Here is a 13,700-nt window from a genome sequence, read left to right on the forward strand (position 1 = left end):
TATGATATTGAGCATTTTTTCATTTTCTTATTTGTTCCCTGTGTATGTTTGGTGAGGTGTCTGTTCAGGTCTTTTGACTATTTTTCAAATTGGGTTGCTCATTTTTTTTTTTTTTTGAGTAATTACTATATGCCAGATAGATTGTGATTTTTTTTTCAATATTTTTATGACATCTTCATGCATGAAATAGGCACTATTTTATTTTATTTTTTATTTATTTTTTTCAAAAAGAAAGAAATAAAAAAATAAAAAAATAAAAAGTAAAAAAATAAAAGGATGAAGGAGAGGAAGAAAGAGGAAGAGGGAGAGAGAATGGGAGTGTTGCTTTATTGCCCAGGCTAAAATGCAGTCTAAAAATGGGTATTGAAAACCTCTTTTATATCAATAATTGTGCTTAATAATGGAGACAGGAAAAAATGAGGGAAGAAAATAACAAACAAGCAGCCAACCATTATTTCATTTAAACCTGTAAGTAGGTGTGACCTGGTGCTGATGACTGTATATTTTGTGTATTTAAAGTGGAGAGTTCTATAAATGTTTATTAAGTTTACTTGTTCCAGATCTGAGTTCAAGACCTGGATACCCTTGTTAATTTTCTGTCTCATTGATCTGTCTTATATTGATGTTGAAGTCTCCCACTATTATTGTGTGGGAGTCTAAGCCTCTTTATAAGTCCTATATTGGGTGATCATTAGCTCTTCTTGTTGCATTGATCCTTTTACCGTTACGTAATGTCCTTCTTTGCCTCTTTTGATCTTTGTTGCTTTAAAATCTATTTTATCAGAGGTGAGAATTGCAACTCCTGCTTTTTATTTATTTATTTATTTATGCTCTCCATTTGGTTGGTAAATCTTTCTCCATCCCTTTTTTTTGAATCTTTGTGTATAGATGGGTCTGGATGCAGCATACAGGTGAGTTTTGGCTGTGTCTTTTGATTGGGGGATTTAGTTGAGTTTAGTACTGCCATTTGATGTTAGCTGGCTGTTTTGCCCATTAGTTGATGTAAATTCTTCATTATGTTGATGCTCTTTACTTTTTGGTATATTTTTGGAAAGGCTGATACTGGTTGTTCCTTTCTATGTGTAGTGGTTCTTTCAGAGGCTCTTGTAAAGCAGGCCTGGTGATGATGAAATCTCTGAGTACTTGCTTGTTCACAAAAGATTTTATTTTTCCTTCGCTTATGAAGCTTAGTTTGGCTGGATATGTTATTCTGGGTTGAAAGTTCTTTTCTTTAAGGATGTTGAATATCGGCCCCCACTCTCTTCTGGCTTGTAGGGTTTCAGCTGAGAGATCTGCTGTGAGTCTGATGGGCTTCCCTTCGTGGGTAACCTGACCTTTCTCTCTGGCTGCCCTTAGTATTTTCTCCTTCATTTCAACCCTGGTGAATCTGACGATTATGTGCCTTGAGGTTGGTTTTCTTGAGGAATATCTTTGTGGTGTTCTCTGTATTACCTGGAGTTGAATATTGTCCTGCCTTGCTAGGTTGGGAAAGTTTTCCTGAATAATATCCTGAAGAGTATTTTTCCAGCTTGGATTCATTCTCTTCATCACATTCAGGTACACCTATCAAACGTAGATTAGGTCTTTTCACATAGTCCCATATTTCTTGGAGATTTTGCTCATTCCTTTTTATCCTTTTTTCTCTAATCTTGTCTTCTCATTTTATTTCATTAAATTGGTCTTCAACCTCTGATATTCTTTCTTCTGCTTGATCAATTCGGCTGTTAGAACTTGTGCATACTTCGCGAAGTTCTCATGTTGTACTTTTCAGCTCTATTAATTCACTAATATTCCTCTCTAAATTGTCTATTCTGGTTAGCATTTCGTCAAACCTTTTTTCAAAGTTCTTAGTTTCTTTGCATTGGGTTAGAACAAGTTCTTTTAACTCACAGAAATTTCTTGTCATCCACCTTTTGAAACCTACTTCTGTTAATGGAACACACTCGTTCTCCATTGCCTTGTTCCGTTGCTGATGAGGAACTGTGATCCCCTGTAGAGGGAGAGGCGTTCTGATATTGGGTGTTCTCAGCCTTTTTAGGCTGGTTTCTTCACTTCGTTATAAATTTATCCATCTGTTGTCTTTGTAATTACCGACTTTCTAATTAGGTTTCTGAGTGGACGTCCAACTTGTTGATTCCCAGCACCGGAATCTGAGCAACCCAGTGCGCCAGGTAAAAAAGTGGTGTTAAGATTGATGGTGCTTTTCTGACTCTGCACCAAGAACCGCAGCGCCGAGGCGCCGGCAAAACCGCCACACGGGCCACAAGAGTCACACTGGTGACTCGTGGGGCTCCTCCCCACTGGGAATCTCCTGGTCTGTGAGTAACAAAAATTCGTCTGAATGTGGCGTCCTCTCATTCTCTGCGCTTTCACTGGGAGCTACAATCCCGAGCTGCTAGTGATCAGCCATCTTGGATCTCTCTCTATTCTTGAGTTTTAAGGTTCTTTTCATATTTTGGATAACAGTCCCTTATCAGATATGCCTTGGGAATATTTTCATATTTTCTTCCAGTCTTTCCATTCTCTTCACAGCATCTTTGCTGGTTTTCTTGGTAGAACACTGCAAAAATGTTCTTCCTATTTAAAATATAGCTTTTCAAGTTAAATTCTACTTTTAAATTGCTTTAGCAGAAATCTTAACTATCCAGAAATGTCTTTCCAATCCACAGAAATAAGATTTGTTTTATTTGTATTTCTTCAACTTACAAATTAGTAGAAATAGAAGTTTAAATAGAACCTGCGTTCAAATTTGAGTTATAACTTTGAATATGCATTTCAGATTCCTTGAGGGAATGTCTTGGGGTGGCAGACTTCAGCCCTGTGTCCTAAATTTTGCTCTATCTGATGCCATAGATTAAGGGACTTCAATTAATATCCCATAAACCTGTAGGAGATGACATTTATTTCTTACTGAGTATACCTACAGTTATGGCAACATCCATCAGCTGGAATGTAGGCTAAGTAGTTGGTGAGATGCTTAGTCTGAGGAACTAAGCATGTGTGAGGAACACTTCCCTGAGAAGATTAGCTGGAACTTAAGAAAAGTTTCCTGTCTCCTAGAAGATGGGAGGATTTCGCCTCATGAGTATTTGTGAGGAAGTGGTTAAGGCAATAGGACCTCTGACCACAGGATGACATGGTGTTGGAAAGGGGCCAAGTATGTAGTATGACAACTGTGATCTTTTTATAGATGTGGACCCTTTTATAGAGGCTGAGAGATGGTGCTGGAAGCTGTGTTGTAGTTACTGTTGACTTGTTTGGTGATGTTTCTGTATGAATTTCTTCTAGTGAGTTGTTTCCAAATGGCAGAATTTAAAAGTGCAATACGTTCCAAAAGCTATAGGGCCAGTACAGGTAGACCACAAAACTTGATAACCATCAGACCCTGTAATATTTTCAGTTTGTAAAGAAAGATTGCATTATGCATACTCTCCTAGACCTGCGAAGGCAGAAATAATGAAATAAGTTTCCTTAAAAAAATTTTCCACCTGACACAGTGGCTCATGTCTGTAATCCCGCACTTTGGAAGGCCAACGTGATTGGATCACTTGAGGCCAGGAGTTCAAGACCAGCATGGCCAACATGGTGAAACCCCATCTTTACTAAAAATACAGAAAAATTAGCTGGGCATTGTGGTGTGTGCCTGTAATCCCAGCTACTCAGGAGGCTGAGGCAGGAGAATTACTTGAACCCAGAAGGTGGAGGTTGCAGTGAGCCAAGATCATACCACTGCGCTCCAGCCTGGGCAACAGAGCAAGATTCCATCTCAAAAAAAAAAAGAAATTTCCTAGCATAGACTAATTGAAAATCGAGTATCATGTTCTGTTATGGCAATTGGCAGAAATATTGAAAATGAAGATAATTGAAAATAATTGAAATCACAGGACAAACTGCTCTCCCCAATTTGGCAACTGTAACCCATTCCTATTATAGTGATTGGGAAGCTCTGCATTAATGGGATCGCTAGTCTCTGAAAATAGTAATTTCCTCACCACAGGAAACCTTCAAGTAGAGCCTGGAAACAACCTGGATGGAGGTGTTTTGATGGCAATTTAAAAATGCTTTTAAATGTATGTACTTTTTATTATAGTTTTATAAGTTCTGACAAATGCATGTATTCACATAATCACCACTGTGATCAACACAGGACAGTTCTACCACCGCCCCAAAATTATTTTGAGCCACCCTTTTGTAGTCACACCTATTCCCCTTTCTAAGCTCTTGCAACCACTGATCTGTTTCTGTCCCTGTAGGTTTGCCTTTTCCAGAAGGCCATATAAGTGAAATCACGCAGTATCTAGCCTTTTGAATCAGGTTCCTTTCACTTAGCTTAGGGCATTTGAGATTCATCCACACTGTTGACTCGTCTATGGTTTGTTCCTTTTTATCGCTGAGTAGTATTTGATTGTATGGTTGTGCCACAATGCCCATTCATTCACCAGCTAAAGAATACTCGGGGGACTTCTGGCTTCTAGCCCAACATTTAAGGACATTAGAAGTCATCACTTTATTCTAACAAGTAAAAAGCTGAACAAACTGAAAACCAACAGCTCTTCTTAGCTCCATGAAATAATTGAAATCACAGGACAAACTAATCTCCCCAATTTGGGCAGACAGTGGATCAAAGAACCTACAATTTACTGGAACAGAAATCTCAGTGGGAACCAGTATTGAATTAATTTAACCAGTACATTATAGCTGGATTTAAACAAAAAAAATTACTAGAACATGCTAATAAGCAAAAAACAGTTTGAAGAGACAGAGCAAGCATCCGTACCAGACTCAGATATGACAGGGATGTTTGAATTATTAGAACAGGAATTTTAAACAATTATGATTAATCTATTTATAAGTCTAGTAGAAAAAGTGGATGGTATGCAAGAACAGATAGGTCACATAAGCAGAGAGATGAAAACATTTAAGAAAGAATAAAAACGAAATGTTAGAAATCAGCTCCGTAATCAGAATGAAGGACTTTGATGGGCTTATTAGTCAACTGGACACAGTTGGCGAAAGGATCAGTGAGCTTGAGGCTATGTCAATAGAAACTTCTCAAACTGAAAAGCAAAGGAAAAAAGATTTATGATAAATGGAACATATCCAAGAACTATGGGACAATTACAAAAGATTTAAAAACGCATAATGAGAATACCAGAGGAGAAGAGAAAAAGAAACAGAAGAAATACTTGAAGCAATAATGACTGAAAACTTTCCAGATTAATGTCAGACACAAAATCACGAATACAGGAAGCTCGGAGAACACCAGGCAGGATACAGGGCTGTTATTTGGGTTGTGTCCAGTTTGGGGGCAATTATGAATAAATAAGCTACAAATATTATTACACAGCATTGTTTTTTGTAAACATAACTCTTCATTTTTGAAGGTAAATATCCGAGTGAAATTTCTGGGTCATATGGTAAGTCTATGCGTAAGTTTATAGGCAACTCCCAAATCATGTTTCAAAGTGCCCGTGGATTCCCACCAAGCATGCCCAGTTGCTCTGCATCTTCACCAGCATTTGCTGTGATCAATCTCATTTGTTATTACTTAAGTTTTGGCCATTTCAACAGATGTGTAGTGGTATTTCAGTGTGATGCTAATTTGCACTTCTTTTTTTTTTTTCTTGAGACGGAGTCTCACTCTGTCACCCAGGCAGCAGTGCAGTGGCACTGTGTTGGCTCACTGTCTCCTGGGTTCAAGCAATTCTCCTGCCTCAGCCTCCCAAGTAGCTGGGATTACAGGTGCCCACCACCATGCCTGGCTAATTTTTGTATTTTTTGGTAGAGTTGGGGTTTCACCATGTTGGTCTGTCTGGTCTGGAACTCCTGACTTCAGGTGATCCACCCACCTCGGCCTCCCAAAGTGCTGGGATTACAGGTGTGAGCCATCGCACCTGGCTAGTTTGCACTTATCTAATAAATAGTGATGTTGAGCATTTAAAATTATTTTTTGTGTGTTTTTACATTTTATTGGTTCTTCCTCTTTAGTAATGGAGCTTGTGCCAAGTCAGTATTCTCTAACATCAGCCAAGTGATATAAAAATTACGATGTTGAGCATTTTTTAGTGTGCTTTTTTGCTAACCATACATATTCTTGAGTAAAGTGACTGTTCAAATCTTTTATCCATCTAAAACATTGGATACTTTTCTTATTGTTGAGTTTTGAGAGTTAGTTATATGTTCTGGATACAAGTCAGAGGTGCTGTTAAAATCCTCTGGAGAATGTTGACCTTTGTTTATTTTAATAGGCAACCAACCTGGTTAGGTTCATACCACAAGTTGTGTCTTGCCCTCCAAGGGCGGTGGTTCCAATGCCAAAGCCAAGAGGTAAAGAAGGAAGGAAAAACGCAGTAAGCTCACTGTCATACAAGCTATTCTTCTCCCAAGTAATAGTGTCTGTATTCTGTCTGGAGATTTTAGTTATAATCAGTGGAGGAGATAGGCTGTAATGGGCTTACTTCGTCTTGTCTAGCACTAGTTCTGTAATGACAATTTAAATACTGGATGGAAATTCTCCTAGATCATTAGTTGTCAAACCTGGCAACAAATCAGAATTACCTGAGAAGCTTTGTTTGCTTATTTACTATTTATTTTTGAGATAGGGTCTTGCTCTGTCACCCAGGCTGGAGTGCCATGGTGTGATCGTGGCTCACTGTATTCTCTACCTTCTGGGCTTAAGTGATCCTCCCATCTCAGCCTTCTGAGTAGTTTGGATATAGGCATGTACCACCATACCCAGGTAATTTTTAAAGATTTTTTTTTTTTTTTTTTTTTTTTTTTGTAGAAATGGGATCTCACTATGTTGCTTAGGCTGGTCTCAAACTCCTGGGCTCAAGTGATCCTCCTGCCAAAATGTTAGTATTACGGGCATGAGCCACCATAACTGGCTTCCTGGAAAGCTTGAAAGAATATAGATTTAAGAGTTCCACGCTAGACCCATCTCCATTAGATGCCCAAGAATCTGTCAAAGATGCTGTCTGGTGTTTCTAATACAGCCAACCTGGTACTAATTGGGGGGGCGGCAATGTTAGAGTTAAAGTTGGAAGTTTGTGAACCCCTGGATGAGATGATCTCCAGGGTCCTTTCCAGCCCTGAGATCCTCAGGCTTTATATTTTCAGAATATTCCATTCACAAAGGTGCTTATTAATGAGGTACCATTCTATTCATTTCTCTCAAAATTTCAACTGAAGCTGTAGATCACATAGGTCATCTTGAGAAAGGTCCCAGAGAAGATAAAAAATATGTAACTGATAGCAAGGTCAAGATATTAAAACCAACAGGAGAACAGATGGACTCCCAATCTATAAGATTAGTTTCATGGAAATAACAATTTCTTGCAATAATAGCAGCAATAAAATTTAAATCTGCTTTATGTAGTATTAACCAAGAGGAATATCATGTGTACTCAAGTCCGAAGATTAGTGGTTTTATTAAGAACCTCCTTTCCTCCCTAGGATCAGCTCTTTCCCATATATTTGAAAAAACTCTTTTGGTTGAGTTCAGTTTCTGCTTATGTACTAGGAATCACCAGAGAGTTTGAATTTGCTTTTCATAAAAATTTATTTCTAGGGACCTCAGAAATCATCTCCTTGGTCTGACTTCTATAAGGATAGAAGAGGAAACCAGCCCTGACAGGTTAAGTGCCTTATTAGGGAGTGCCTTATTAGATTAAGTGCCTTTATTTAGGAAGTCTAAACTGTGGCTTGAAGCCAGATTTTGGCTCCTAGAATGTGCATGTCCTACCTTTCTGAGTTGCGTCAACTGAGATGTTGGATGCAGAGTCTCTTAACATTTTAACAACACGTCAGATGGCTGCAGTTGGCAGCAGCTGAGCTCCATGCAATGCATTTGTAAAGGGTGCTTTGACCTAAGAATGTTTCAGCTCCTGGATTTGCAGCTATGAAAATACTGGCAACTAAAATGACTCAGAGCTTGCAAAGTGCCAGCTTGCTGGCACATCCTATTATCTGGGTACTGGGAAGTGGATGGCCCTTGGCGCTCTCTGGAACTTTTTTCACCCCATTTCCTCTCAAAAGTGCCACATAGTACTGTATGGCTGGGGTTTCATCAGGTGAGGCAGAATCCCTATGAGTTGTGAAGTAAATAATTTCTTATGGAAATTAGATCTTACACGATTGTGAGAGAAGCTGGGAAAGTGAAAGTTTGAAAGGGCTTGTTGGAGGATCAGAGTCACAAACTGGACAATCTGAGAAGCTGAGCATGTCCAGCCACCACAGATGAACAGTGTGGGAGGAGCTGGTGGTAGAGGAATGTATGGGGGCTGGTGCCTCTGTGGGTCTGCGTCGAAGTTTCTGGCAGCAGGACCCGCCCTCAAGAGGAGGCTGCGGACAAAACCTGGTGGACAGCCAGGCAGCTGGAGCCAGGGGCACTTTTGTGTCAGTCACTGCAAGACGTTGCCATGGCCTTCTGATAGGAATGGTGGTTGTTTCCTTTCTCCCTCTAACGTGGTATGCAAGCTCCTCTTTGGGGCTCAAAATCACAACCGTAACATGAAGGGGTTTTTGTGAAATGTTGTTCTGGCTTATGCAACTTGATACGGAATAAATCACCGCAAGTATAGAGCCTGAAACAGCAACAGTGGTCACGCCTTGGGACTAATGCCACGGAAGCACTGTTCTCATTTGCCATGAACAATCTGGAATCAGCCTGCTTCACCACTGTCTGCACACGCATGACGGCGCCAGGCAGCGCGAGCTCTGGAGCGCGGGCCTCGGCGCCAGGCACAGCTGCACGCACACGCTGGTGGTGCACAGGGTCTATCCCTCAAGCTTTCTGAAATTAACAAGATGGGGCCAATAATAGCTACCTCGCAATATTGTTTGGAAGTAGATATAATAGCAGATGCTCAATAAAAATTATTCCTTTTCTCTCCCAAGTGCCACTTGTTCCCCTGGGTCATATAGGACCTGTCCTGTTTCTCAGAACGTCTCCAGGTAGAAATTATTGTCTCAAAATTGTTCAACCCGCCTTATTTTGTTGTTAGTGCTCTGTTTTATTTTGTTTTAGGCTTTTAGAAGCCTGATGTTATCGTTTTTAACGATAACGTTGTCTCTAGTGATATGAAGAAAAGAGGGACGAGGAAGGGGCTTTGCTGGTTCAACTAGAAATAGAAATTAAGAACCCGCGAGTGTATTTTCTCCCTTGAACACCACTGGAAGTGTTGAATTTTGATGATGAATATAGGTACGTAATTTATATTTAGCATTTCTGGCGTTTAATCATGGTCCTAGATTCCCAGTATCAACAAGTTCCAGTTTGTGTGGATAGTGAGAAAGACCACCGATTGGCAAGGGAAACATCTGCCATCAATTTATGGCCTTTTCCTGCAGAAGAGGGATGGAGCCCTCCTTACGCAGTTAGACCAAAATCTATTGACTTGGACATGCAAGATCTACTGGTTTAGAAAAATGAGTTTGGTGACAGAAGTTCCCTGGGGATCCTTCAGTTTTCCTGGGTCAGAAGAGATAAATTACCATTCTGTAAAGACATTTTGCCATATAGGAAGGAAACAAACACATATATGTATCCATGAATCTTTACATATCAATACATATCTATATATATATTCATATAAAGCAAAAGAGATACTATGTATATTTATAGATATATGTACTTAAAGTAATATAAAAACATATACATACAAATGTCTGTCTGAGATATAAATAATATATAAAGTAGGATAGGGGAGGCAAGACAAGTAGAAGCTGATATAAAAGTTGGAGACAGCGTAATATTTTGGAGCTATGAATTTTAAGAGGATGTAGACCTATACATTTTATTAGCCCCTGAAGCCATTACCCTGTCATAGGTGGTTTAAACTGTGTCTGTTGAATTGGAATTTAACAAAGCAACAGTGCTCATGAATTTCTGAAATGTGAAAGAAAGGTTATAGTCAAAGTACAGTGCTCTATTTAGGACATGGGAGGCGTATTATTATTTTAGAAAGATTTTAATTCATAGTAATTGAAATAAAAGTGTTCTGGCTGGGCGCGGTGGCTCACGCTTGTAATCCCAGCACTTTGGGAGGCAGAGGTGGGCGGATCACAAAGTCAAGAGATTGAGACCATCCTGACCAACATGGTGAAACCCCATCTCTACTAAAAATACAAAAATTAGCTGGGCGTGGTGGTGAGCACCTGTAGTCCCACCTACTCAGAAGGCTGAGGCAGGAAAATCGCTTGAACCCGGGAGGTGAGTGTTGCAATGAGCTGAGATCGTGCCACTACACTCCAGCCTGGAGACAGAGCAAGACTGTGTCTCAAAAAAAAAAAAAAAAGTCCTTATTCAGGACAAATTTCTAGAAGATTCACACATAGAGGATATTTTATTAACCAAAAGTAGGATAGTATAGGCATTGTTTTGCACAACACAGTGCTGAGCACATGGTAAAAACTGGTAAATACTTGAAAAAAATTCAGTATATACAGGGCCTTTCAAAAATGCACTTGATTACTTGACTACTAGAGGACACTGATAATACATTCCTACCTACATTTTTCTACAAAATGCTGAAAATCATACCAAGTCCTCATTTAGCCGCTGATCTGATTGAGCAAGTCACTGGCCTGCGTTCACTCAAATGGGATACTAAAATCTGAAACCACTTTTTAAAAAGTTGATTAAGAGATTGATACTTTTTCAACCTAAAATAATAACACATTTCCTTTGAGCTTATCTCTTATTTTAAGCCCTTAAGATACGAAAACTACTACTGATAAATACTATAAAGAATCTGCAGTCAACTCACATTCTTTTATATAATTAGTAGGATTGCTCAGACAGCTTATCTGTTTTAAGTTCTGAAAGTCTCTTTATCCTTTATCTGCAGGAACACTAATCACTTGAAAAGGATAAGACTGAGAGAACTTGTTTTAAAGTCAATTAAAACAATTTTTTTTTCCATTAAATTCTATTGCTTGAGTTTCCTGGGTTTCCTATATCTCTTAGTTCAACTATTTCCCTTTCTGGTATTTGAAATGGTACTTTACATCCACTTGAGCATAGGCGAATTATTTGCATTTTCTGGTGAGATAAGCATCTCTGAAGGCCTTTTCTATCCATTTTTTGGCCGAATTTTACCAGGCCCAGGGAACAGGAAACAACTGGTCTGAGAACTAGGAAGCCTTTGCTCTTGGTTTCCCTCTGTGATCTGGTAAGAGCCTTCTGACTACCTGCCACAGAAATGACTGGCAACATTAAAGAAACTCTTGGAAGGATAGCAAAGGCCCACAGACTCAGTGGATGGCTGAAAATCAGGTTTGAAGATGGGCTGGTGCCATGGCCACTTCAAAGGCTGGGATTCAGGGGCCTCAGCAACAGTTGCAGCAGGAACGGGTAGCAAGAACACTGCTAGGATGAGATGGAACATCCAATCCTGGAGGACTGGCCCAGGCTGGATGACAAGTCCATCCTTGTTAGACATGGGTGGGGTTCCCAATTAGTCCACTGGGCTCCATCCAGCATAAAGAATTACCTTCAAATACACATGTTTTTGAAGGAATGTCATTCCTTAGAGGAAATAAGGAGGCAGTTTGAGAAAATGACACCATGTCATTCCTTAGAGGAAATAAGGAGGCAGTTTGGGAAAAGAAACTTTTCCCATTGCATGCTGGCTAGATAACTTTGTCCACTGCTCTGCTACTACCTGGTATCTTTAAACTTGCTTCCAGCTTTGAAACAAATGGAGACTGCTTCTCCCATTAAAGCTGTTGGAATTACCACATCGTAGGGATGTTTCCTTCTATGAATGCCCATGTAACCTATGAACAATAGGACAAACCAGATGACTTTTGTGAACAATGGGGGGTTATGTGGCTGCAATATTTACCTATTGCTGTATAATAGTATTATCCGCAAACTTACATCTTAAAACACACATTTATTGTCTCACAGTTTCTGTGTGTCAGGAATCCATGCATGGCTTAGTTTGGATCCCCTGCAGGGTCTTATGAAGCTGCAATCAAAGTGGCAGTGGGGGCTGTGGTCTCATCTGAGGCTTGACTGGGGAAAGAGCCACTCTCAGCTCACTCAGGTTATTTACAGAATTTGTGGCCATATGCAGGACTGATTTCAGTTTCTTGCTGGTTGTTGGCTGCAGGCTGCCTTTTGCTCTGAGGCTGCCCACAGATCCTTGCCACTTTGGGCCTCCTGACATGGCTGCCTTGATTCCTTAAAGCCATCAAGGGAGAGAAATGACAGCAAGATGGGTACCACAGTCTTATGACATATGATCACATAACAACACACCCCATCATCTTTACTGTATCCTATGGGTTAGAAGCAAGTTATGGGTCCCAACCACACTCTAAGGGAGGGGAGAACATGAGGGTGTAAACACCAGGAAGCAGGGATCAAGGGACAACCTCACCAATCTGTCAGAGGGGCAGTACTGGGTGGAACAGTGTCCAGAGCTGCCTGGATATCTGACTTCCTTTCTTCCTATGCATCTACTTTCCCTGGGAAGGTAATTCTTTATGTGGAGAATTGATGAGGGGAACAAAACGAAACCTTGGCTTCCAATCTCTCTAGCTCAGCCACAGAAGAGGAGGAGGCAGATGTAAGAACCTCCTCAGAGCCACAGCAGCTGTCTTGGTTGGTGTTTCTCTCATAGTTCTGTGTAAGCAATAAAATCTAGTAGCCTCTACAGAACTATATATTTTGTCTATAGCTACCATTTGGCAACTTACCTTTTCCTTATTGCATGGAAATGCTTTATTCATGTGTACATACTATCTTTCTCAAGTCTATTATTAAAAGGCAGGGGCTATTTCTTAAATCAGAGACCATTCACACGTTCTCCAAGAAGGATAAAAACAAAGGCGAAGGTCCTTTGGAGGAAATATTTCATATTGGTTCTCTAGTGGTAGAGGAAGAGGGGTTTCTAGGTCAAGGTGAAAATCTGCCCTCTCCTAGCTGCACTTGGTTGTGCAAACAAAACATGTGTATTTGAAAGGGATGACTTTATGAATGCTCAGATTACCCCGACTCAATGTACTTGATTCCTACTAGAGCTGCCAGGCATGTCTCTAGAAGTAAATGGGCAATGGATAACGAGGTCCAATACACAAGTACTTGCATACCATCAGTGTGACCATGGACTTGGGGCTTTAATCCCTGCAAGCCTCAGTTGCAGCTCATAGGTATGATACATTTAAAGTGTGTAACTGTGTCTACATAGAGTAAACATGTAGGAAATAGATATTATGATGCTCCTTTAAGACCCTGACCAGGGAAGGCCCTTGTCAATTCTCAAGGTGCAATTAATCCCATAACAAGGGGATCAAAAAGATGCACACTGAACACATTGGAACTCATCCCTTCTCTTAGAGTTCCTGGGGGTTTGGTGCAGTAGTTCTCTGGGAATGGAGGACATTAGAATCCTTACTGCTGTTTTCCCATCCCTGGAGCTGAGCAATCCAAGAAGTATGTTAAGAGGGCCGGTACAGACACACCTCTGGGTAAAGTAAGAAGCGTGGGACAGACAATGGTCACGCCAGGGCCACTAGGCACCTGCCTTTCATTTCTAATCTCCTGGAGTGTGGTAGGAAGCACATGGGACCTAGCTGGGTGTCCTTGGCCGAGCAACAGCCTCTCCAAAGCCAATTTTACTTCTGCAAAAGTGGAGCAATCTGAAGGGTCAAAATAGGGGACAGAATGTAGAAACATTCTATAAACTTGG

Source organism: Sapajus apella, unplaced genomic scaffold, assembly GCF_009761245.1.
Source record: "Sapajus apella isolate SASKATOON/1434 unplaced genomic scaffold, GSC_monkey_1.0 scaffold47, whole genome shotgun sequence".
Taxonomy (NCBI): domain Eukaryota; kingdom Metazoa; phylum Chordata; class Mammalia; order Primates; family Cebidae; genus Sapajus; species Sapajus apella.